Here is a 5,545-nt window from a genome sequence, read left to right on the forward strand (position 1 = left end):
TGCTAACATGTGTATCTTCCCTTTTCCACTGAAGAATCCCTGAAGAAAGTGTGTTAACTTACTTTCACCACATGGTATGTGCTGCTGCACCCTTTGAAGACAAAAACCACAACAAATCCCATTAGCAGAAGTTAACAGCTTCATTTCAATGTGAGAGCTATCCAAGTGGAAGACAACACATTAATAACTGCACTAGTCTTTAAATCATTTTGAGTTGTGGGTTGTTTTGAATTTAATCTTTTTGCTAGTTTGCAGACAGGTTGTATGATTGTTCCAGCTACTATGCAGCCATTATCTTCTTAGACAACCCACGAGAACATTTAAAACAAAAAGTACATTCAACATCCAGCCTAAGATAGGTCATACAGCCTCACGTTAGCTTAAATTCTCTCTCACCTTTCTCTTTCCCTTACCACATCTGGCAAACTGACCTATCTACTTCTAAGAAAACAGTACCCAACAAAATCAGAGATAACCACTCACTCAGTATATTGTCTCTAGGAAAGGACAATAGTAAATACTTTGGAAATAAAGAAGCATATACTTATCACAACATCTCTGGTGTTTCCTAAACCAAGGTTAAGCCACTGAATCAAACAGCTGGTGATGTACAGAAAATTAGGAGAGAACTCCTAAAGCGTGACTAAACAAACTGTTCTCTAGTGAGGTTACCTGCTGGACTCTTTACAGCTACTGAATTCTGCAAACATAGCTAAAAGCTTCACATAGCTACGCTCCTGTCACAACACACGTGACCCATAAATAGCTTTAGTGCAGGAGTGGTAAATGAGTTCTTATTTTAAAGAAAATTACTATCAAAGTCATCACTACATTTCCCCCATATTGTTAAAATTTCAAGTGATCAGGACCAACAAATAAAACAGTTCTGAATAAATCAAAGCACTTTAAGCAGCAGCTAATTTTAAGGAATCCTTCTTCCCTAGAAAGGACAGACAGATAAGAGACTAATCCAGTAGCAAGGCCTATTTTCATCTACTTTTAAGCATAACAGAATTTGAATAGGCTACCAGGCACAGTGTGGCATTTCATGAACACAGAGCTCACCTAATCTTTGGGACAGAAAGACACCTTCAAATGAGAATCAGCAGAGAATTCTGCAATTATATCCAGCTGTGACTGTAAATAAATACTACATTGTTTAAAATACAGAAAGCTCTGTCTGCACTCATTTAGAGCACAACCTCAGACAGAAGTAGCAAGCAGGCTTTCTTCTCTCTGAATTTGGTTAGCTAGATCAGAAAGAATGATTAAGTTGCATCAAGGTTTGGAAAAAAATATATATATATGTATATATGTAATTATATATATCTATATATAATTTTTTTTTTCCAAATTATATATATATATATTCTGACCATGTCTCTTGGCTAGGACAAAGCACAGCAATATCCCTGAGGAAAACTGTTACAGCAGAACTAAATGATAAATGCAACTAACTAACAAAGGAGGAAAAGGTCTAACATTTCACACATTTAAAGTGAAAATAGTGAAAACAAATTTTATAATCTGCCCCAGGACTTGTTTGAGAAGGCAAGGCCAGAAAAAAAAAAAACAAAACCACAACGCTAATTTGCTTAAGTCTATGAAAACACATTCAGAAATTTAGAACTGGAATGGTTTTATTTGAAAAAACAAACAAACAAACAAACAAAAAACAACAACAAAAAGAAGGCAAGTTTATAGATCACTTTCTTAGATCATTAAGTCTTCACACATCTGCAGAAGCCTACAGTTTTCACTCATAACATAGTTTTGTACTCTGCATTTTAAACAATAGTTTAAACATTGTACATGATATCTGAAATCTACAACTAGTTTACAGTTTGTACAAGGACTTACTTTGACTGCTGACTGATCTTGAGTGCACTAATGCACTTGCTTAGAGTTAGGAGAGATGCATTGATATTTCCACTCTCTTTCAGTCTGTCACCTTCATTGCACGTCTTGGTATTCCTTTCTGAACCAGCAAGATCACACAGTGATAATCTGAAGGCAGATAAGGAAAATTAAGTTTTCTTGCCTTTGAATGTACATTGATTATTTATCATTTCCAACACAACCACTCCTCCTAGAGGAACAATTTCTTGAACCCTTTCATGCTTTTTAATGTTGCTTTCCTAGTGAAGTTGCACACTACTTCCTGCCAAACTCTTTTCCAACACAGCTTCCATTTTTCTGCCATATTCTTCCTTCTGAGGATTTACATTAGTTCAGAAGTTGAGTGAGAAGGATAAAGGAACACTGTGTGGAACAGCGGGCACAAGATATAGAACAGCATTACAACTTGATGGTTTAGTACTGCATAATGACAGGAAATGGGGAACCACCACTCATACAGGAGGCTGTATCAGGGAACCTAGTGTCCGTAGCCTAATATCAATACATCAATACTGAAAGTAACTGACAATTTCATCCTAAAAGAAGAAGGGAACTCTGCTCTGAACTTACTCATTGACTCGTGTCACTCATGGCATTTCAAGGTCTTCGATTCTTAGTACCTTAATTGTAAATATACTGTGGCTAAAAGGAGAAATGAAGCAAGGTCAATAGCCAGAAATACACACATTTTCTAAAATCTATAACATCTGTTCAAAACACTGCTGGATTTATTCCAGATTCAATTAACAATAATTCTACTAGATGCATTAAACCTTTTAAAGACACATTCTTTCTTGGTTTATTTTGCTTTTTTTCCCCCTCATGAACCACCATTATTTACATGGAAGAAGGCTTAGTTGTTTTGTTGAGAGTTTTTGATAAAACACTTAGCTTTTGTATGCACTTATCTGCTTGAAGGACTAATCCTTCTAGTTTAAAGCACTAGAATCACAAACTGTCACAAAACATCACATGGAACACTAGATATCAAGCCTTTTTAAAGCCTCTTCCCCGAAAAAAAGCCATAAACAATATTTTCATTCATCCCTCTTCCCCACACTATGTTACACCCAATGTTAGTGAAAGTTCCCACCTTCAGCTGGAGCAAGTATTTAGCTTTGTGCTTGCAAAACTCTGGTGTTTCTGTCCCAGTTTAAAAAGTCTGAAAGCTTCTTTAGAATCAGAAATCTGAACCCACTGCAAACCTTTCAAAAGAAGGAAAAGTGATTTTTGCAAGCTTCATTAGCAAAAGAGAAAGTGAACAAGAAATAAGGTATACAAACTAAGAACATTTAGTTAAGACAATAAAATACTTCATTAACTCTGCCTCAAACATACGACAAGCTGATGGCAGATAAGACTAAGATTCTTCCTCCCACAGAAAAGGGCAAGGTATAGTATAGCACAACAGTTTATCCTACCAGTATACTAAAGTATGCTCCATCCAAATTAAGCAAGCAGCCTTAGTACTGAAAGTACAAAAGCTAAGTTCTTAAACTACAGAAGCCGAAAGTTTGTATTCACTGGTGCAGAAGTCAATCTGAGAAGTTTTTTGTTTTAGCTTGTAGTTTTTATTGGGGATGGGTTATCTGGATTCTGTCTGCATTATAACGACTGTATGGCTCTCATTTTCAAGGATGATGAAGGCAGTGGAGTTCACACAGGTTTTATGGGCAAAGTACAGGAATAAGGAGAATACTGTTGAAGATGCAGATACGTACATGTAGCTTGTTGCCTTCGCATTCAAGCAGACACTTCTAGAGCTACACTGAACACATTTAAGAGTTTTCTATCTCAGAAGAAACATGTTACACTATTCTATGACAAGCTTGGCAGTTTGCAAAGTATTCTAGTTACCTTTTACGTAAGAATATCCCTTGATGTCTTGAGCAAGGCGAAGTGTCCTTTTTTTTCTGTCATTTGATAAAGGAGCCAGTAAATCATAAAAACATTCATTGTAAATCTCAAAAAATGAAACCCAGAGAACTTCACAAAATCATCTATAGATAATCTGCTAAGTTGGTCTGATCCTTCTGAGAGATTTTCTGCACCTGCAAAGTAGAAAATATTACAAGTCAATGTAGAGACAGTAAAACTAGCTGCATTTAAAAATAAGTAATAGTTAAGCTTACAGCTTAAAATTTTTCCCAGAACATAAACACAGAGAACCCCCACCTCTCATACAAACACCAAGTATCTGGAAGTCAAGACGCTTGCCCTACACATTTGCAAAGACACGCCTGCTATAAAGCTTGCTTTTTCACTTCCAAAACCCAATCTAACATCTATAGTTGGGTTAGAAATATTCAGAACTCTTCAGTCTTTACAATATAGAGAACTGAACTAGTAAGGACACTTCATTCTGACTTTTTAGGGAAAAAAAAGTATTTAGTGAGTTCTTAAGTGCCCTAAAGGCCTGTCGGAAAACCACTAGGGATCTTATCACAAATCATACTCTTTTTCTTTGTTTTACTTTCACCTCATAAAACCAGGTTATGATAGATGTCCCAGTAGTCTCCTAGCCATTTTATTCCTTCTGTTTTCTGCCCAGATGTCCTGCCCATTATTCCGTTCTGTTACAAATAAAAGCTAAATAATCCTTTTATTATCAGCATTAGCCAAAAAGCCAGTCGTTTACCTTACAGAAGCTTTTCTAATTGCTACTGTTTAATATAAAACATACCCTTAGAATCAGCTGGGGATTTGTCATTAGTGCTGTTGTGATGGTCTACCTACGAAAGAAAACAGAGACTTTAGGATTTATTATTGATGTACAGCACCAATACACCACTGGTTGCTTTTATTTATTTATTTATTTATTTTTTGAAGCAGCTGTATTGCTCTACCACAAAACAATACAGTATAGTTCCAAGGTGCCAACACAAAAATCCTGGCTACACATTTTGACTGGTTTCACCTTACTACTCATTTCTGACAATTCCTTTACTATAAGATCTGATGCACTTCAGCTTCCTGATTCAGAAAGAAAAAGAACAAATAGGGAGAGAATCCCCAACAGGAAAAGGAGTTATTTAATAAGATGATTTTCAATAGCCCATTTATAATCTGCATTTTACCCTTCATGAATCTTGGACTCCTGAAATATTTTTCTTATTGGGATTTTCTTAATTCAGGACTTCCATATCCTATGGCTTATTAGGTCAACTCTCAGAAAAGGAAGTTAAGGTAGAATACTCGATCACTTAATGTAGATAAGCAGCTTATTATTTCTTAACTCGGGCTATCAAAGTGTTACACAAATGAAGTTATGACTAAATTTTGTAAATATAATATTTTTAAGTAGTTTGGTCATAGAAAATACAGAATAGCTCCCAACATGTAGATCTCATGATGTTCATAGATGTATACTCAGTTCCCAGGCTTCAGGTTGTGTTGCTTTTTTATAGAGCACAAAAGTAGAAAGAAATTCTCATCTACTGAAGAGGAGGAATCTCACCTACCAGATACAGTATGCTTAGAAGTAAAACTTCTAACATAGAAGTTTTCATCTACATGACACTCACCCAGATCTGGCTTTGTATAGTCAGCAAAGCTTGTACCTACTTAGCTTATAAGGTCAAGTATTTTACCTAGGAACACGGTTCTTGAAACTAGAGGAGGCACCTATATCGCACGATCGCATCTT

The 5,545-nt window shown here is 35.9% G+C and overlaps 1 long non-coding RNA gene across 1 annotated transcript; it reads right to left on the minus strand.

Moving 5' to 3' along the window:
• On the minus strand, nucleotides 1-5,106 carry LOC146759761 (uncharacterized). The gene is made up of 6 exons (XR_014931922.1): nucleotides 4,583-5,106; nucleotides 3,757-3,950; nucleotides 2,993-3,104; nucleotides 2,470-2,541; nucleotides 1,861-2,007; nucleotides 1-91 (listed from the first exon to the last, which is right to left on the minus strand). It is a non-coding gene; the product is annotated as an uncharacterized LOC146759761 (long non-coding RNA).
• Nucleotides 5,107-5,545: the final 439 nt, after the last annotated feature.

The sequence above is a fragment of the Coturnix japonica genome, chromosome 9 (genome assembly GCF_054131305.1).
Source record: "Coturnix japonica strain WE chromosome 9, WE-NBRP24, whole genome shotgun sequence".
NCBI lineage: Eukaryota > Metazoa > Chordata > Aves > Galliformes > Phasianidae > Coturnix > Coturnix japonica.